The sequence below is a fragment of the Dermatophagoides pteronyssinus genome, unplaced genomic scaffold, assembly GCF_027571235.1.
Source record: "Dermatophagoides pteronyssinus isolate colony J.1.1.1.1 unplaced genomic scaffold, Derpt_VIB-CSIC_2022.12 sq0013, whole genome shotgun sequence".
Lineage (NCBI taxonomy): Eukaryota > Metazoa > Arthropoda > Arachnida > Sarcoptiformes > Pyroglyphidae > Dermatophagoides > Dermatophagoides pteronyssinus.
In genome coordinates this window covers 295422-318313 of record NW_027461537.1, presented here as the reverse complement: position 1 = coordinate 318313, position 22892 = coordinate 295422, and the positions used below count along the sequence as shown (strand labels likewise).

General features: G+C 27.6%; 1 long non-coding RNA gene across 1 annotated transcript in view; it reads right to left on the bottom strand.

Moving 5' to 3' along the window:
* Window positions 1-19460: 19460 nt before the first annotated feature.
* Window positions 19461-22892, bottom strand: part of LOC142645517 (uncharacterized) — a 68199-nt gene continuing 64767 nt past the window's right edge. The window contains exon 3 of the long non-coding RNA XR_012846641.1: window positions 19461-19830. This is a non-coding gene — a long non-coding RNA (uncharacterized LOC142645517). The remainder of the gene's footprint in view (window positions 19831-22892) is intronic.

Sequence of the window (22892 nt, the reverse complement as noted above, 5' to 3'; positions counted from 1 at the left end):
ACAGAAACAAAGACAAAATCAAATCAAAAAAATTCTATTAAATATCAGTGAGAATGGGAGACAAGTCAACAACAACAAAATCTACAGTCTCATCCATTGAATGAAAACGATGAAATTTCATGCCGAATTTTAGCTTTTAATAAAATGCCATTCGATGACGATGATGATGATCAAACCGAAGAAAACATTTTCGCTATTCGAATATGAAATTCTACTATGAAATTTTTTTTTTCTGAAAAAGATTTGAAAAATGATTCTTTATATTAAGCAAGCAAGAAAAATTCATTTTCTATTATTATCATTTTATAATTTTTTTTTTTTTGTTTAAATCAACAAAAGACAATCATCATCATCAGTGTAAATTTTCAATGATGAACATTTGAATCGTATCCATCATTAACTTGGAAATGAAGAAAAGATGCGTATGAATCATATTGAATGTCATATCATATTCATCATTGAATGATCATCATCAAACACAGCTATACATTGTTGGCAACTAACAATTATTTTATATTGAAAACAAAATTGTCGCATCATTTTCAAATCTATATATTCAATGATCTGGATTTATTTTTAATTTGAAAAAAAAACAAAATTTCATTCATTATAATCTATTTTTGTCGTTTGATTTAATTTTTTCGCTTTTGTTTTTGGTTTCGTTGTTTGGCATTCGATCATAATCATTCATTTGGTTTTGATTATCTTCTTGGTCAAAGGTCATCATCATTGATATTTTTTCGGGAGAATTTCTCTTCTTCATTCAATACAGAGTGAAATAAAGTCCATGGAATTTTTCTATCGTTTACGGTCATAATCATAACACAACATAAAGAAGTACTGATTGAATCGAGTTATGAAGAAAATATTGATTCATTTTTTGACTATTGATGCAAATTCTGTAAATAACATTTAGAGCTCATTTACAACCTTGGTTACAAATTATTATTATTATTATTATTGTGAATAAACAAACGAAAATATGGACAGGTTGATTTTAATAAATGATTTATGGAATTTAATATTTAGATTAAGTTTAGTTTTTCTGTTTGGTTGGTTGGTTGGTTGGTTGTTGATTATTTTTTTAGACATTCATATCAAGGCATGTCGGCGCCCTTTCTTCTTCTTCGTTCTTCTTTTTTTCAAGTGAAAGCAATTTTTTTTTCTGTCGAATAGGTTCCATAACATTTACGAATGAATGTTAACTGTGAATTTATGGTAAATAATCATTATAATGATTTTTTTTTTGTTGCCCATATTGTTGAAACAAAAAAAAAAAACAAAAAAAATACCGAAAACAAACATTATTGGCCCATCATAATCATAACCCGTTTGATCTGTATTGATATTACATTGTAGAAAAAATATTTTTTTTGGCAATTTTCTTTTGGTTGCTTGAAATTGATGAAAATTCCTTTTTGTCAATGTAGCCTTTAACCATTTTTTTTTTTGCATTAATATCGAATGGAATTTCATCAAACATTCTTGATTTTCATTTAATTTTTTTCCGGGTTCAATTTGATGGTTTATTCATCCGAAAATTTAAGGATAATAATTTGTACCGAATTTTGGGTTGATTAAAGTTTTTGTCATTTTTGTTAGATTAGAAAAAAAAATTAGATACAAATTTTATTCAATAATAAACTGATGATTGGAACGAATCTTTTCGGACAACCAAATCAATGGCCACAGCAGCAACAGAATTAATATTCCTGCGAGAAAAATTACCGTATTTTCTCGCTTGTTTGACTAGAATAATCACTTTTAGTTTCAAAATAATTTTGTAATTTTCGAACAAAAAAAAATTGAAATCAGGAAAAGATTTAAAATCAATTAACAGGATTCTACCATCATAGTGAAATGGTGATGTGCAAAGTTTTCGTTAATGTACATCGCGTGTGTTTTTTGTTTGTTTGATAGAAAATTCACAAAAAAAAGATTAAACAAATCACACCACCGTTGGGATTAAGAAATCAAAAAAAAAAAAAAAAAAAAATACAAAGAAATTGTATAGTAAAAGCAAAGTAATTTTGTTTTTTTTTATATATATCAAATGATTGAAATCCTAGGCACCTTCATTCAGTCAACCAACCAAAAGCACATAGCATATTTTTCATAGAACCATATTTTCTTCTAGTTTTTTTTGTTGTCGTCGACGTAGTCGTTGTCCTTATTATTATATTTTTGGAGCGATGGATCAAATGAGCCATGTCAAACCTTTTTTTCGTTCATGTTTGTTGTTGTTGTTTTAGTTTGTTTTTTTTGGAACTAAACAACAACTATGAAGAAAAAAAAACAATCTAAACAACAACAGCAAGAAATGTTTGTTGAATTCTAAATTCTTGCTACATGCAAGATAGCACACATACACACAGAATCAACATAAGCATCAATATAGTGAGAGAGAGAGAGAGAGAAACAGACAGAAAGGGTTAATATTTTGTATGGCCACCCGAGGCATATTCTCATATGCACCAGGTCTATGCATTAATCTTGTTGGAAAAAAACAAGAGAAAAAGTCAAGAGAAAATGAAAATCAAAGAGGGAGAATAAAATATCAACCATATGCATATACTGACTGACAAAATATTTTTTTAGTACAGTTTGAAACAAATAAACCATTTATATACTGTCGATTAAGCTTAGGCAGCAGCAGCCAGTCAACAACAACAAAAAAAAATTGATATTAATACGAAAAAGTTTACTAATTACGAATTTATTTATAAAAAACAAAACCGATATGAACAAACAAACAAACAAACAACAGCTTCGACTATAGTATACGATGATGATGATGATGAAAATTAATAATTATCATAATTAAATAAATGTTTTGAATGAAAGCAAAAATACTGTTTGTTGTTGTTGTTGTTGTCGTCGTACGAACCGAACTGATGGAGAAAAGAATAAAGGGGAATGATTTTTTTGAAATTTCAAGATTAGAAATAAATGAAAGAGAGAGATTAGATAAAATGGTTTCGAAAAAACGCGTGTCCTATTCGTGCGTGTTGTTTGTGCTAGTATTTTGATAAACGTTGATGTGTGTGTGTTGTCGATGGTGGAAATTAAATTCCATAGAATCGATTCATAGGATTTCAAGTTTTTCCACAAAAAAACTATCATATCTGAATGGTCAATGTTGATTGTTTGAAATTCAATTATAACCCCTTTTTTTGTACTGATACTTTTACATCCACACAAATTCTGTTTTTCCACTGTGTTTCGTTGTTAAACAATGTAAATACAATGTATCTTCATAGGGCAAGAATTTTTTTTGAAAACAAAACAAAACAAAACAAACGTTCGTTGAAACATATAGTCACTATTGTCATTCGTTTTGTTTGAATAAGAATTTGAAAACGTTAACAAAAAACAAAACAAACAAACAAAATAAATGTTTCTGTCTGTCTATCTTCATAATATGGATAATTATAAAGAATCTTTAAAAGAGAGATTGAGAAAAAAAGAATATAAAAAAAAACTTTAAATAATATTTATTATGATCCAAATTGGTCATTAAAGAAGAAAATTATCGTTAAATAAAAAAAAAGTTTCCAAAATAATTTCCATTCATCCGAAATTCTTTATCGAGAATGGGAGAAAAAAATAAACGTTAAGTGTTCGAACGTGATATGTAAATTATTTGTTTTGTTTTGTTTTGTTTATTTTCTTTATTCGATCCTAATGCAAAAAAAAAAGGAAAAATGTTCGTGCCAATTTTTTTATTATCATTGCCAATCTTGGATTATGTGAATTGAAATGAAATGTAATCCAAAAAGACTTGATTTAAACATGTGAAAATAAAAATCATTTCACATACGCTATCATTATCATCACTGACAATAAGATATTCTCATTGAAAAATTGAATTTTTTTTTGAAGCCAAGTATCTTATCGACCTTTTCAATGGAACAAACAAACAAACAAACAAATGAAAAGTGTATATTCTATAATTACAACAACAGCAGACTTATCATTTTTCATTTAAAATTTTCATACAGAGAGAAAAAAAATGACGAATTAGAGTTTTTTGTTGTTTCATTTCATTCGTAATAATAATTATTATTATCATCAAGTCAAACGTATATAATGGATTCTTCTGAACACTAAATGTTTTTCGAAACAAAAAAAATTGAAAAAAACTGTTTTTCTTTGCTACAGAATATCTGTTATTATTGAATTAAAACATGCATCGATTGACAAAACAATGGTGAAACAATAATAGCAGAATGAATGAAAAATGAATTTGAAAATGTAAAATATATATATTCGCAGATAGATAATCATATCTATTCGTTTGTTGTTTTTTCGGTATGAAAAGCGTGTGTATGTTTTGTTTTTCAATTATTTTTTTAAAAAAATAATGATTTTTTTTAGGTTCTTTCAGTAAACAAATTCAAAACAAATGAGAATAAATGTTGTTTGAAATGATAGAGGTGTAGAAAGAATTGGCAAGAGAAATGAATTAACAATGGAAATGGACATGGTTTACAATCAACAGAATAAAACGAGACAAACAAATAAACCATTTGTGACAACGAGAAAAATGAATGAAAAGCTTTGGAATGGAGATTTTTGAGAATTAAAAAATTTTGTTTAACTTGAAAATGTTTTTTTCACAGTTCCATTCATTTATTTTATGCCTGACAAATATGATATTAATTTTAAAATAATGACATCAAATATCATCTTCGTAGTCGTAGTAGTTTATCATAATCATTCGCATTATGAATTTGAATGAAAATTTTTGACTAGGAAAAAAATGATAGTGAAAGATTGGTCATTGGTCATGAAGATTACGAGATAGATAGATAGATAGATATACGAGATAGAATTTTGAAAAATTAATTATCACTATCGTGAATTCTGTCATTTATTTAAAATTTTTCTTTTTTAATTTCAATTTTTTTTTGTTTTGTTAGTTACAGCTAATCACATACCAAAGGTAATTTCAATCAGAAAACAAAAAATTATCAATTTGGAAAATTTTTTTTTTATAACCCAATTCTATTTGTCATGGGTTTCTTTCATTGACTTGATTTTCATTTATGACTTTTGTCTCATTTTTTCATTTCTATATCCAAACTAACAAATAAAATATTGATGAAAAAAAAAATCATTGTGAATCATTGATTTTAATAGTACATTATTATTATGATCATAAGGTTTTTTTTTATTAATAAAAATAATGTTGATGAATATCATTGATCTATATATTTTATTATTATTATCAACTATGGTTAACCACCACCACAACAGTAAATAACAACAACGACGATACACATACATTGATAATTGCCTATCAATAAACAGATTGTATACGGACCATTTGCCCATAATAATAATGTTAATCATTATCACCGATGATGATGATGATCATTAACAACAAATCATTTGAATGACATGTATATGGATCCTACATTTAATTTATTTGGTAAATGATCATAGAAAATATATTTGAAAAAAAAATGCTGAAGAAATCGTTGATGACTCAGCTTTGTATTACGACATTGGTTAGGGGTTTCAGGTTGTTTTTTTTGTTTTGTTTTTTTTTCATTATTCTTATTCATTTAATCTATTGGCTGTGTTTATTAAATTGTTTGGAAAATTCTTGAAAATTAACCAAAAAAAAAGAAGCAAAAAATCAAACATACTGTTGAACAAATGGAGTGAATGAAATGTAATTCAAAATGACGCGTGTGTATATTATGGCCATGTGGGTTATGTGGTTTTGGCCACATTTGGATTCGTTTTTTTTTTTGTTAGTTTGATTAGAAAAATTGTAAAGTAGAAAAAAATGGTAACAACAAATTCTCCTCTATTAGTTCAGAAAAAAATACCAAAAACAAAAAAAAAAATCTGATGGAAGAGCGAAAAGTTTCCAAAAGGATTGAGAATTTGAAAAATTCTACTTACCTTATTTTTCACAATAAAATTGAAGTTCCGAATAATTCAAATATGACGTTACGTTTTTGTTAAAATTCCCGTATAATCTATGTTTGGATGAAAAAAGCGATTCTTTTAAAACATAAATTTAAATGGCAAAAAACAATAAGAAATGAAAAATTATGATAATGACATGGTGTGTGCATAAAAACGAAATAACAACCGAAGAAACAAAGAAGAAGAAGGAAATACAAAACGTCACAAAGCCATGCAGGCAACATTCTTTTAATCTTAAATCAGAAATGAATGAATGAATGAATGAACAACGATCAAACATTTTTATATCATTCAATAAGGGGATACAGAATATGGAACAAAATGTAGAAAGAGAATGTTTTGATGATTTGTCGTCAACATCATTATTATTGTTATTATTATTTTCGATTTGATAAAAATAACCAGAAATAAAATCGAAAAACAACAGTAGCAATAATCGGAGAATCAAAGAATCAAGGCTGTTTTGTTATTAATTTATAAGAAAGAATATTTCATTTTTTTTTGTTTGTCTGTGCCTGATGAATGCTCAATTAGATTAATAGAAAAATATAAAATGACAAAAATGTTTGATGAGAAAAGAAAATGAAAAAAAACATCCGATGTGAAATGAGCTACAACGGGAAAAAAAGACAAGAAAATCTTTTTACAAACGAAAATTCTATAAGGATTTCTATTTTTTATTATTGTTGCCCACCCTCAACCATCATGTTGTTGTTGTTTTAAGATGATTTTCTTTGCTTTGTTTTTCGTTTTTCTCCTTTTACATCATTTACAATTATTTGAATGAAAATGATTTGAAAACAACGAAAAAAAAAATCTTTCAACTTGTCAATGTTCGTTGTGTGGATTGGGAAACCAAAAAAAAAATTGAACTAGGAAATAAAGCGGATAGAGAAGAAGAAAAAAAAATGAAATCTGAACATAAATGCCACGATGATGATGATGAAGATGATAATATGAATAATGAAATTGAATCAAATGAAATGAAATTTGTTTTTTTTTGCTCAAAATTAAAATTGAAAAATCATTATAGAAATTATCAAATTTCAAATTCTTCATCATCTATGGGTTATTCTTACAGAATATTCGAACATGTAGTAGTAGTAGTGGTGGTTATCATAATAATCATAATTTCTAATGTTTTTTTCTTTCATCCATTCAACAATAAAGAATAAGTATTGAAAGAATATACATTTGCAAACAATTTTTTTAAATATATATAGATTTCAAACAAAAACAAGTGAAAGCATCATCATTATGATGATCATCAGGAGTGAAAAAAATGGCAAACAAATCAAAGTATAGGCTTTGTTTTTATCATCATCATCATCATCATTACTAAACAATACATACATACATAATGTCTTGATGCTTCGGATTCTACATTAGTTAAAGGAAAAACCTTACTTACAAAGACAAAAAGATGGCAAAAAAAAAGAAAATTGAAATATCCATTGAAAGATTATGATGATGATGATGTGAATGATAAAATACATTGAACATACACACAATACATACGATAAATATTCTCTATAATAATTCAAGAATTTTTTCCTTTTTTTGTGTTTCAAAATGACAAACAAACAAAATGATGATGATGATTTTGATGCGCAAACAAATTGATGATATAACGGCAGTTTACATACACACACACACATAAACATACAAACAAATGTATTTCAAATGATGAATGATGTTTTATTCCAGTTTTTATTTCAGTTGTTGTTGTTGTTGTTTGAAATAAGAAAAATTATTCAGTTATATGGTATATATTTTAAAATGTTTAGTGATGTTTAAATTGGAAAACATTTTTTTTTTGTTTTGGTTTTTTGTTTCGAAAATGGGCAATAATATATAGGCGGTAACTTGATTGACTTATGGGAAGAATTTTTCATGTTCGAATATATATAGATAGATAGATTCTAAATTCTATTGAATTTAGAAGACGAACAAATGAACGAACGAAGGAAGATGAAGAAAACTTTAACATTATCATCATCATCATCATCATCATCGTTTGTTCGTTTGTTATTTTGGATGTCGAACATTACAACCAATAAATACGGAAATCGGGCGTGGTGAATGGGAAAAAATAATTCATTGGCTGTATATATTGATGATGGTAATAATAGTAATGGGCGCCTACCAATGAATTTTTGAATTCATTCAACACACACACACACATAGAAAATGTATTAGGAATTGCGACTGTCAGAATTTTTTTTCTTTCTATTATATTCTTGATTCTCGCTTTCTATGTATTATTATTATATATGGCACAAGCAAAGCAAAGAAGGAAAACAAATTTTTTTTTTTGGCGTTCACATTCGATACGATTAAATGTGTTTCCTATCGATATATATGGGAATCTCGAATAGAAAATATATGTTTCTATGTATGTTGTATGAGTATGCGGAAAAAGTCTTTGAATAACATCATCATCATTATTGCTGGAGCCCAATATAGGTAGGCAGGGAGAGAGAGAAAAAAATGGGCAATACAATTCTTGTTTGGTTTTTTTCCCTATCCATCCATCTATCTATCTATCTATCTATCTATATAAAAAGAAATTTCAAAGTGAATACCAATCGGGTACCAATATTTCAATATTCCAATCCCAAAAAAATGAGAGATAGCAAAAGAGATATTGAAAGAAACTGAACAACAATAACGCCCAAAAATCATCCTTCATTTTGTATTTTGTTTTTGGCAAAGCTAATTTATTCTATAGCCAAAATGAAGATTGGTCGAAAATCGAACTGAAAAAGAATATTCTTTGAGCAAAATTCTCGTTTTGTTTCCAAACATCCATTTACTGCAAAAAAAATAAACTTTGGGAGCCATGATTGTTTTTTGTTTTGTTTTTATTCTTTGCATTCGAGTTGAGACAGGCGCATTTTTTTTCCTAGGCAAACTTTTTCATTTTTTTCACATCAATAACAGGACCATGGATGTAACGAACAAAACAAAAACATTCCATGAACATCGATAACTTGAGATGCGCATGTTTAATCTTTTCAAAGTAATATTATCTTCCCTCATTTCACAATAAGAATAAGATTTTTCGCTTTTCATCTTAACTTTCAATTTTGTTATACCTTTAATCAAATGAATTTCAAAAGACATTATCCTTGGTCATTATCATCATAATGATTACCGAAATAATCTGATATCCACATCGTGTTACCACCTGAAGTAGTGGATTTAAAAAAATCCGAAAAAATTAACTTCGAATACCTAAGAATTATTGAAAAGAATTTGTTTGACTAAAACAACAAATAATGCAAATAATAATAATCAAATCAAAGAGAGTAGGAAAAATTATTATTATCATTTTTTTCGGTTATTGTTTTGTTTTCGGTTATTGTTTTGTTTTCGGTTATTTTTTGTTGTTAAACACAAACATATATGTAAGCGCGTGAGTGAGCAATGATTTAATTAAATAATAATATTAGCTTCAATGAATTGTTTGAAAAATATAAAATAAAACAAACAAACAAACAAACACGAATCATCAAACTGTAATATTTACGGAATTTTTTCTTGTATACAATACACCCATATACAAGAAACATTGTCCATAAGTCAACATCCATCCACATTCATTCATTCATTCATTCACAAATAGCAATGACCATATACAAAACAGAAAAAAAGAGTGTAAGGAATCTAAAAGAATGTCACCATCATCATCTATAATGTCATTTTTTTGTTTGGATTCTAAAGCTAACAAAACAGAATAGCCAGAAAAAAAAGTTAACCGAGAAAAAACATCAACAAAGAAGAAAACTTTATCCCCGGATTTCTATAGTCACACTTTTACTTTTGTTTCACAAATAGCCAGAAAAAAAGGTGAATTATGGCTAGGAAAAATATAACCGTGTGTAACAGTAGTACTAGTACAAGTAGTAGTAGTAGATTGCGGTAAATATTATTATTCTATTGAATCCTAAAGTAAATAACCGACTTGTTTGTGTGTGTGTGTGTGTGAATGTGAGAATTGAATTGAATTGACATACACACCATTATTTTGGTAGAATGGACACGATTCATTGTCCACACACATAGACATAAACATGTGTTTAAATGAGAAAATTATTGAGTCATTAGATCAAATAATAACATTGTGTGTGTGATAGTTGTTGGAACAATCCGTACAGACTGACCAAAAAAAAACGAAAAATGAAACGGTATTTCACACACACACAGTGTGTGTGAAAAAAATCACATCTTTTTCAATGTTTTCAATGTTGAGCGAGAAAAACATCAAGAGATATTCTCTAGATTTTTGGATCACTGTCATTCCGATACACATGTAACAAACAAAACGAACAGTGAAAAAAAAATATTCGTGTGCATGTGGTTTATTCATTCCAGAATCTTTTGATAGTGTTTAATTAATAGATTCGACACGTCATCAGGATCATTACTGGGAGAGAGAGAAAAAAAAGAAAGAAAAAAAACATGACCAACACAACATGAATTAATGACAAAACCCGAAAATGGTTGTTTTGAAATATACTAGGAAATGAAGGAGAGCGAGAAACCGAAAAAAGAAAGAAAAAAAAGACAAACATTGAACGAATTGAATTATTAACCGAAAATGGAATCTCTCTCTCTCTCTCTCTCTCTCTCTCTCTCTCTCTCTCTCTCTCTCTCTCTCTCTCTCTCTCTCTCTCTCTCTCTCTCTCTCTCTCTCTCTCTCTCTCTCTCTCTCTCACTCTTTTTGTTCACTAATTACAATGATGAGTGAACCTGATACAACCGGATAACAGAAAAAAACAAAAAAAAACTTAAAATTAGTTTTGAATACAATTGGTTTGTGTGGTATGCAATTCAATTTTATTCAATTCAATCGTGTTCATTTTTCAACACCTTTCAAGAATTGAATTTAATTGAAATTGACTTTTTTTTCAACATTCCGATATTTTCTGTAACATCAATGAATGAATATTCTACATTTTGGCAAACAAACAAAAATGAAAAATGAAATGGTTTTTGTTTTGTGAGGAAAACATATTTTGAAATTTTCATTCAACGATTGATTTGGAATTTCAATTTTTGTTGTTGAATACACACTTCTTTGCTGCAAATGGTTTAAACAGCAACAAACAACAAACAACGACCTTTTTTTCTTCCAAATGGTCAATGTTATTTATGTGCATTCATTTAATAAATTAATGTTAACCATTATGTAATCATTTGTTGATGATAATCATTGACCACCACCACCATCATCAACAACAACAACCACAAAATCATTATCATTATTGAGTATTTATGACCGAAAAAAAAGATAGAGAGAGAGAAATGATACATAGAGAAAAAAAAATCATCGAGTGTGTGTGTGTTTGTTTGTTTGTTTAATAATCTTTTCTATATATATGTTTTCAATATTAAATAAAAACTGGAATTGAAAAGAGAGAATGAATGAAAAATAAAAGCCAGATGAATTGAAATCATTAGCTTTTTTCCCCATTCGCTTACAACGACCATCATATTCATCTATCATTTGAAAATGATACTTTTTTTCTTCTTGTTGTTTCCCGTTTTTCCAATACCATTTCTTTATATTTAATTCTCCAGTAACCCCTCCACCCTTCGTCAGCAAAAAATAAATAATTTCGATTACATCCAAGAGTTAATCATATTATTTTATATTTATCAACATTATTGACCAATTAGATTGATGAAAATAGGGTAAGAGTTTGCAAAAAAAATTGATTGGATTGTATTGATGATGATGATGGAGTGATCATTATATCTTATCGGTAGAATTAATGATCATAATAATGGTAATGGTAATATTTTTGTTTGTAAATTGAATTGAATTACATTGCAATCATCATTATTTGGTCAGTTTTTATTGGAAAAAAAGTTTGATATGAAAAATTGCTTTGCAGAAAACCAAGATAACGATAATTTTTTTCATTTGTTACTGCAAAAACTAACTTTTTTTTTATCAAATTGATTTTTTACGTTTTAACATTGTGTCTATCTAGCCATATTTTCCATAAATTCATTATGAAAAAAAGTAAATTTTTTCTGATTTAGACAGATGTATATGACTAAATGAATGAATGAATGGATGAATAGATAGATAAAGGTTAAATAAAATTCATCCATGTGATACAGCAATTGGGTTGACAGTTGCAAATATCAGATAGATAGACACCACAGAATCTATGGATTTTTCATCATCAAACACACAAAATATGTGAATACGAGAAAAATGTCAACAAAACCAAAAAACCAAACAAATATTCAAGCGAAAAAAAAAACAAAAAGAAAGAAAATCGTTATGTGAACTGAAAAATTGTATATTAATTACGATAATTATAACCAAAATAATCAAAAATGAAAAAAATGAAATGAAAGATAGATCCTCACAGAGAGACAACAACAACAGCAGAAAAAAAATCATGATAATCATAATAAGCAATGTCAACCAAACCAAACCAAACCAAACACACACACAAACAAACGTATATAAAGAATATTCCATATTTGAAATGTAAAGAATCAACCGAATAAAATTTATATTTTTTTTTCTTGTGATTCTTTGGGGTTTTTTTTTGATTCTGTCACTGAATGATGATGACGATCATCATCATCATGATGGATAATATGCAATGAAACATTTGTATTGAATTAGACAAATCCAACCAACAAACAGAAAAAAATTGAGCCTTATCAGCATATTTATTTCGATTCGGGCGAAAAAAATAGAGCAAAAACAAAAAAAAATTCTGTTTGAATTTGAAAATAGAAACAGAAAATAGACAACCGATTTGCATAAAAGACAATCATCATCATTCTATGATGATGATCATAATCGGTCTATGACAATTGTCCATATCATAGAATGATGATGATGACGAATCTATGATAATAATAATAACACTGTGTGTGCGTATGGACAAAAACAAAACAAGGGGAAAAATCTAAAACAAAACCATCATCATCATCATAGATCAACTGACCAACGGAAAAAAATATCTTTTATTTTTGAAAATGAAAATGACTTTTATTTCGACACAAATAAATCATTCACCCACACACACACACACACATAACGTAGATAAATTAGAATGCCATTACACACACAAACACAATGATTTGATGTCCATTTGTTTCCCATTTATTTTTTTGGGAATTTTTTTTTTGTTCATTTTATTTTATTTGTTTTGTACAATTTGCAATTTATTATTTCATATATGATGATCATCATAATCCATATAGAAAAATATGCGATAATTATCATACTTTGTATGTTTGAAATATTCAAATATCAAACAGGAACAAAAAATTTTTGTTTTTTTTTTTTTTTTTTTTGGTGGCAATTATGAAAACTGGCTAGTATTTAGGGTGGTGGTGGTGATGGTTTCCAATTTATTCCAGAAAATATGTTGTTTTTTTCCCTTGAAGAAGAATCTTCTTCCAATTCATTTACATTTTATTCAAATATTTTGGTTAGATTTGAATAAATTCTTTTACTTTTTTTCAGAACCGATTCGATTCCGATTATGGATGAATGAATTATGATACATTTTCATAATTACATTTCATCATCTCATTCTATGTGACCAAATGATATTAATGTTTTCTCAAACAAACAAACAAACAAAACAAAAAATCCAGTAATTTTGTAGTCAAAGAAACGAGAAAAAAACAATATTTCTGGTCACCTTTATACCCAAAATATTCATAATATCCAATCAACAGCAAAAAAAATGAAAACAGAAAGGCGAAATAAAAATGATTTTTTAACAAGTTACATTGAGAAATTGAGAATGAATTGAAAAAACAAAATCACGCAAAATCGATCCATCAATTGTGGCCGACACACTTACCAAAAAAAATGATGTTTATTTTATCAGTAATTTCAATCATGAATCGATAAAATTCTTGATGAAAAAACAATTTTTGACATGTTAATAAGTAAGTTCCGGCAATAGTCGAAATAGTTGTTAGTTAGTAGTAGCCCAAATGAATAACAATAAACCGGATCATCATCATCAATTGAAAAATAAAATAAAATAAAATCGATTGCGTGATCGACATACATTCAATTGGTCATTTTCTTTTTCTTCTCGGTGAGTATTGAAAAAAAGCCAAAGATGATGATGATGATGAAAAATTCATTGATTGATTCACAACAAAAAATAAAATGAATCAGGTGAATCCATATTGGTCTGTCACGTTTTTTTTTCTTCTGACTGCCAATTGTAACCAGTGTTAACAACAACAACAACAAATTTTTTTTCTTTGAAAAAAAACTTGGTGAGATTCGATTATGAACTTGTTATGAAATTCCATCATCATCATTATTGTTCGGTAGCCATTTTATTAACACTGAATGATTAAGTTTAGTATGTCGAAATAGTCGAAAATAAAATTCACTAACCAAGAAAAATAGATAAAGAGATTCATTGCTACTGGTATCCATTGAATAAATGACTTTTCTTCTTCTTCTTCTTTTTTTTCTGTTTTTTCCACTAGCCGATTGCCATTATGGAATTGGTTTCAAAGAATATTTGTGTTCATAATAAAAATCCATGCATAAAAGAATGGCAAAACAACAACAACAAAAAGAAAATTGTATTGAGCTTATTATTCAAATAGTTTTCCAGTTGGTAAGGATCACACACACACACACACACTGGTCAACAGAAACATGAAATAAGATAAACGATATAATAAACACAGTCGTTTTCGGAATTTTTTTTTGGCTAATCTAATTTAATCATCATCATCATCGTAATCAGCATCGAAAGAAAAGTTCAAAGTTGTACACAGACATAAAGCGGAAAAAAATTGGTCGAAGAATTGCCAATTGTTTCGAATTGTCAAGAATTTTTGTTTGTTTGCCTGATTATAAATAATAATAATAATAAGAAACCAAATAAAAGTAATGAAAGTTTGTTGTTGATGGTCATTATTCATTCCCAAACAGAATCTAATAATCAAGAGGAAAAAAGTCTTTAATGTATCATTTATTTCCGAAAAACAAAATATTCTGGAATTCTGGATCATACACACACACACTGAAAGAGAGAATAAATGAACTTGAATGAAAATAAAATGAAAACCCGGTCTTTTTTTCGATTGTGAAACATAGAAACAAAACAAAACAAAATTCTGATGATGAATAAATAACACTCGATATCGAAAGACTTTTTCTTTTTCTCTCTCTTGTTATCTTTAATCTTAACTAAAAACAATCATGGTCATTTCCTTCTTGCTTCTTGAATCTTTTTTTTAAATATCCACTACTCTCCCTCCTCCTACACAGCACCCCAATCTAAGTTCATTCAAACACAGTTTGTTTGGTCCATATCTCAATTACATTATTATCATTTCACTTATACACACCAAAACAAAACAAAAAAACTATCAATGGAATCAACAACAACGATGATAGTAGTAGGAAAAAAAAGAAGACCAGTTGTCGAGAAGTACATTTATAATCATTTATTGCTTCTGTTTTTATTTTTCTGTTAAGTTTGTTTGTTGGCTATTTGGTTTTTCATTTTTGATATTTATTTACCCAAAGAAAAAAAAACTGAATTGAATCGAAAACGAATGATGATGATGATCATCGTTCCTGGATACTTTATTTGTACACATGGACCAATGAATAAATCGTCAATTTCGGAAAGAGAAAGAGAGAGGGGAAAAATGAAAAATATATTTTTGAGAATCAACAACATGGAATGCAAGATAAGAATAGGAATTTATTGCAATCTATTGGACCATGTTTTTTTTCTGGTTGTTGTTGTTGTTGATAACAGTAAGTTAATATATCCATTTCATTCCATATTAGATGAAACTTATTCATTCATTCGTCATTCTGGTTGGTCGGTCGATTTGGTATTTGGTTTTTCTATCTTGTTTCAACACAATATCTTTGTATCATCACCATCATCTTTTTTTGAAAAAAAAGAAGAGAAAATCCAAATCAAAGTTCATGAATGAATGAAAACTATGATGATGATGATGATGGTAAAAACAACAAATAATGTGAAAAAAAAACATTCCATAATAAACATCGAAAATATAATGGACATCTTTCAACGCACATACACACAAGTGGTAAAGATTTTGTCATTTTGATTTGAAGTCGAATCAACCGGAATGTATGTTTTTCAAGGAAAATAAATATGATGGACACACATTTTCCCGTGGTTTTGTTGTTGATAATGATGCATTTGACATATTGATTCGTATTTTGAAAAATAATGCAATCTTAATGTTTTTTCTTTCATTTACAATGTTTATATAATTATTATGAACATTTCATTCAGCTTGATTGACTTTTTTCTCTCTTACTCTCTCACTCTCTCGATATTCGATACACTAATAAGAAATAATGATGAGACAGAAGAAGAAGATTTTTGAAAAAAAAATTTCATCATATGTTTTCAAGAAGAATTTATGGCTCATTAACAAATCAAATCTATGTGATTGGCGGCAAAAAAACAAAACAAAAACAAAATCAAAACAACAACAAGGGTCACTATCTACCGAGGATAAAGAATCCATGTGTGTTTTCTGTGGGTACGAAAAAAAAAACTTGAAAAGTCATGTCATTTTGGATAAAACATGTCATATGGAATCCAAAAAATGAATTGAATTGAACAACTGAAAAAAATAAAATCCATTCTATAGCATTCAATTTTATTTAATTTGACAAATTTATATAATAGAAAAACAAACAAATGTATTTTACATTAATTGCCAATAATTTACCATTATGATACATTGAAAATGACAATGTCATGACAATTGAATTGTGTGTGTGTCGTTGCTGCTTTGTTCATCAAGAGATGTTACTCACAAACGTAAAACACAAATACACACACACAGAATAAATGTAATATGAATGGAGAGAACGAACAAAAAAAAAAGAAGTTCATATTATTATGTAACAAACACAGAATTTTTTGTTTGAAAAGAAAAAACGACACATTAAATTAATGTCGAGTACAAATGTCAAACCCTTTTTTTTTGTTTTGTTGTTGTTGTTTGCTCTTCTTGTCTTTCATTTTTATTCTTTCAAATTCAATTCATTCATTAACCTAATCCAATTGCCACCCCAGAGTAGCAGAATACAATTAGTTCAAATAACAACAACAACAACAAAAAAGCGAACGAAAGAAAAAAAAATTAAATCAGACTTTCAACAAACCATCCATTCATTCATTCATTCATGATGATAATAATGATGATGATAATGGCAAAATGAAGAGGTAAAGGCCACCAAGGAGAAAAAAAACAGAAAAAATCAAACATGGCACGCACATACCGAATTGACATTGCGCGCTTATATCACCTATATGTGGTTCTCGTTATTTTTATTATTATTTTGCCCCATTCAAAAGAATATAGAATCCTGACTAATAAAATATTTACTATTTACAACAACAACAAATGAATTTTGGGTGACAAACTTTTTGCTCTTCTTTAGTTTACTTTAAATTTCATGATGTGCACACATTGACAAGATGTGTGTGTGTTGGTGTGTTGGTTTGGTTTGGTTTGTTGGATGTTTGTCATTCTTTTACTAATCAAAATATATGGCTCCTACGAGAAATTAATACCCATATCCCTACCAAAAATATCATCGACTTTTACACACACACAAACACACGCATATGAAATGATTCTTAATGAAAACGCAAAACAACCATGATGATGATGATGATGATGATAGACCAGAATATTTTCTATTACATTAAAGAATCGAACCCGATTTACTAATTTATTATTAACCTTAAAAATAACTAACTGAAATTACCGTGAAAGAGGCCCAAAGAAAAAAAAATTTAAAAAAATTATTCAGATTCATGGCAATAGTAATTAAAAAAAACTAACTAACTTTTTTCAAATTTTCAAATGTTTGTGAGTGAAAAAGAAAAAAAAAGTTCCTGGATATTGGGTTATTCACAAACAAAAAATACCCGAGACGAGAGAAAGAGAAAGACGATTTTAATAACATTAAAAAAGTCAAAAAGTTGGGTTTTTTATTTTCCCTACATCTATCTATCTATCTGTCCGGACCAAGTTTCGATTATGGTGGCAGTGGCTGGGAGAAAGGAAAAAAAAATTTGGTGAAAATTACACGCAATAACCGAAAAAAAAATTAAAAGAATTTGTCCCGACAACAAGAATATAAATAATAATTATCAAAATGGCGATGGTCGGAATAAACAAGAATTTGTTTGCAAAATGACATTTTGGGATGATTAGATTGGATTGTATTGAATTGAATCATCACCAATGATGATGATGATGATGATGAAAATTCAAGATCGAAAAGTAGTTTGATATAATGCGATGATAGTTAACTTTTGGAAAAATAAATTAGAAAATAGAAAAAAAATAACCAAACAAGAAATGAATAATTAATTATGAGCAATAAATATTCGAGGTAATATCAAACCCAAGACAGTTATTTTTTTTTGGCCCAATCGAAATCTAAAATGTAAGTATCATCAGCAAAAATAACAACAACAACAACAGCGATAACGATAACAACAACAATATTGGTGTGCATAACATTTGTGACAGTGAATTGTTGTTGTTGTTGTAACTGAAACCGAAACAAAATTGACAATATTTACGGTGCCATTGTGTATTCGGAACAGAAAAGGAACAAAAAAAAATAAAAAGATCTATCTCGAATGATTTGTTTATTACATCCCAATGATTGGTTGAATAATATCTATCTATTTCAATATTCGGGTAAAGTTTATGGCAATTTTTGTCCCAAAATGCAATGAATCTCCGAAAATTCTTTTCAAATACCATGTATTTATATGGCGATTATGATGGAAAAAAATGAATTCAAACAAATTGTAAAAAGTAATATATTTTTTTTTTTTTTTGATCATAAATAAAACGTAAATCATTGTTTCACGGTGAAAAGTGAAAAAACTCGTATGAATTTACAATTTGGAACGATTCTATACAACAACAACAACAACAACAGAAAAATGGTTGATAGATCAAGTTAGTGATGAGCAAATGGTAAATGTTGAATATAAGAAATAAAAAAAAGGTAAATGTTTCAGCAACGATGATGATGATGGGCGTCATGATTACTACCCTCTTTTCCCCCTTATCTATTCCTACCCGAAAAAATGGATGCGTTTACAATTCAAAACTAATATAAATAACAACAACAACAACAACGACAAAGTGGATTTGATTGCCAAGTTTTTTTCTTCTTTTCATTTCATTCTTTTCTTTTTCTTCTTCTAATAATTTTTCGCTCATTCACTTTTGCTTTATTCGTGTATTTTGTGGATATTTTGATTATTATTATATAACTTTCATCATCATCATCATCATCATTATCATGATGATTTCGTATATAAATTTAGAAACGTTTGCATATTATTATTATTATTATTATTATCAAAAGGTTATGATCCATCGAAAATGAATGAATGAATGAATGAATGAAAAATTCACTTTGAATTTTGAAAATTGTTATATATATTGTGCCAGGAAAACCGAAACAAAACGAAATGAAAGACAAACATTGAAAAATGAAAGAAAAAAAAATAAATTCATATAAAATGATAATAACAAAATGGTTTTTCATTTTTGTTTTGGTTTGTTCTGGAACAAAAAAACAGTAGCATAAATGAATAAAATGATTCCGAATGGATGTGATTCCCATTTTTCCCCATTTTTTCCATTGATGATTATGATGAAAGGGTTGATTTTTTTTGAAAATCGGTTTTCTGAATGTTTGCTTGCCATTCTTTTTCTTGTTGTTGTTTTGAACTTTTATCCGTTTGAACTTCGATTAAAGGCTATGTATACTTACCAATTTCGAAAAAAAGAATCGTTGATCATCGTCAAATGATATTTAATCTGTTTAAAATAGAAAATCAAAACAGAAAAATGGATGCTTAGTAAACAATATTATGACAGCTTTTTTTAAAAAAATATCTCAAATTTCAATTTGATTGTTTTTTTCTTGTTGTTTGGATTCGATTCTATTTGATCCATCAAATTGAATCATTGTCATTTATTTGTAATGATTTTGTTTGTTTTTTTCACTCTTTCTCTCTGTACGATATAAAATTAAATTTAAAAGAATTGAAAATTGTAAATGTCAAATTTTGAAAATGAAAATGATTTTGATTTCTCAATCATCATCATCATCAACCGATCACACGAGAATCGTAATGATAATGTAGATGAAAAAAAGGGATAAAATGTGTTTTTGGTTAAACAACCGTTATGTAAAATGAAAAAAAAACATATAAAATAATGATGATAACAAATAATAAATTAAATCTGTAAAAAAATAGTCATCAAAACATCATGATGACGATGATGATGATGATAGAAGCATACAAAGAATCGTCGCTTGTCAAACATTGAATAACATTGCAAAAAGTTAGTGATAAGTGGTTAATGGGAACGAATTTTTTTCCTTCATATATGGAATAGATAGAAATGGAAAGAGTAAAAAAAAGTCAAAGTAAAATGTTTGAAAATCATCATCAACAACAACAACAAAACATGATCACATTAAAAGCTATTTAATAAATAAATATGTTTTCTGTTTGGTAATAAATTCTTACATCAAATCATGTTTGTTGTTGTTGTTGTTAAGTTTGAATTGAATATTTTTTCAGTTGTTGTTGTTGAAATAAATGAATTGATAATAATCATAATGGGTACCGTTTGGAAATGTGAATGAAGAGTTGCTATGCCATCATCATCTAATTGTTATTCAATTTTTTTTTTGAAAAATTTAAAACTTTTTCCTATTATTTTTACTCCCACAATATTTGTTACACAGTAACATTGAAATAGAATTTTAAACAAACTGAATGGTGAAATGTATTGAATTCCATGTACCGAACGGATTCTTGAAGAATGCCAGAATTTTTTTTCAACAATTTTTATAATTATATTAGTTACTTTCTTTGTATTTATAGTTTGGAATATATCCTTCAATCCAATCCACATTCACATTACTAATATTTTCTATTCATGAATAATGATAAAAAACTTTATCATTTTTTCCAAATTCATTTTTAAAACTTGATTCTTATTTTGGAAAAAAATTAACATGAACAATCGAAAAGAAAGAAGAGGGGTTAAATAATATTAGAAAAGGCTTACTACTCGATTTTTTTTTTCGGTACGGGTAAACTCCGAAAAAAAAAAGAAACGGATGTTAAATCATATTTTATTACTTTTCATATTTTCATTTAAAGTCTCATTTTCTTTGAAGAATGTCGTTTGTTGTTGTTTTCAATGTATTCCAATATTAGAATTTGCTTTTTATTATAAACCCAGAATAAAATGAAAAAGGGTTAAGAAAACACACAGTAAGAGTGCTATAGAGAGGAAAAAATGAGAGAAAATGAATGTTTACACACACACACATTTTTGCCGATAAACTTTTGCTTTTCAAATAAATATTATTTGAAATTTTTGGTAAATATTATGATTAAAATAATAATAATAATGGTTAACCTTCCCGGAGAATTTTGGCCTTAGAAAATCAAATGAATAAGATTGGTTGGTTAGTAGAAAAAAATAAATGATGACAAAATGAAAGTGAAAATAATATTGATAATGGTTATTGGTTTCATCAAAATAATGGAATGAATGAATGAATAATGTGGGTGAGGTGAAAGGGTAAAATGGATATCATATTGAATGTTATGAAATGAAATGAAATGAAATTCAATTGTCAAAACATTTTAAAAGCAATTTTGAATATGGAGATAATGTTATATTTGCATCTTATGTATGTATTATGAATGTGGAAACTATAGTTATAACAAAAATAAACAAAACAAAAAACTGAAACAAGTTGTCAATGATTTTTTTTTGTTTGAATTTTTGAATTTAAAATTCAATTTTTCTGTTTTCGTTGTTGTTGTCGTTAATTTAATGGATTCGATTACAACTTTTTTTCCTGCTACTTTTATGGATAAAATGGTTAAGAGTTGAAGAAAAAATCTATTAGTTTCAAACAAATGAAAATAATGATGGCATTGATGGTGTTGATGATGATGACAAGGCCAAAACGATTAATTATCCCAAACCAAAAATGATTGGCTTTTTTTTCTCTCCCTGTTTTGTTCATTTTGTTTATTATTATGCATACATATAAATTGAAGTGACGGTAGCAGCAGCAAAGAAGTAATCAAAAATATAGAAGAAAAAAAACAACAACGATTGAACAAATGTTGTCAACGACAATAACGACAATAACGAAATATCAATGATAAAATGGACAAATTATTCAACACCCATCATCATCATCATCATCATAATAATCATAAGCAATCATAGCTTAGTGATTAACAATCAAACCATTTTGGACATATATTGATAAAGTATGCAAGAAATGTATTGTAATTTTTTTTCTGGTTGTTTGGTTGGTTGGTCGGATAGTTGGTCGACACAGCAACCAAATCAATTTATTCAATTGTTGTTTGTTTGTTTGTTTGCCCGTCTGTTGACAAATATTTTATTCAAAATAGGTGATTTCTTTTTCTACAAGAAAAAAACAATTAGTATGACTTGTGAAGTGTAACCAAGTGTCTCGATATCTTTTTGGAGAGAGAAAGGAAAAAAAAATTTACTTTCCATCATTTCGAGTTGAAGAATATACGAACTGTATAGAGAAACATTGGTCGTTTGAACAATACACATACATCATTCTGTAAATAAATAGGCTAGAGCATCCGAAATTAATTATCTATCTTTGTATTATTTGTACGCAATCAATACATGTGTAGGTGTATTAGATGCACCCATATATAATTGCACTAATTATTTGGATTGACTTGAAAATTTTTGTTTTCGATTTTTTTTTTTTTGGTTTTCTGACAAAGTGAAAGTCATATAGAAAATGAATATATTATACATAGATAAAATAGTGAAAAAAAATGCTATAAATT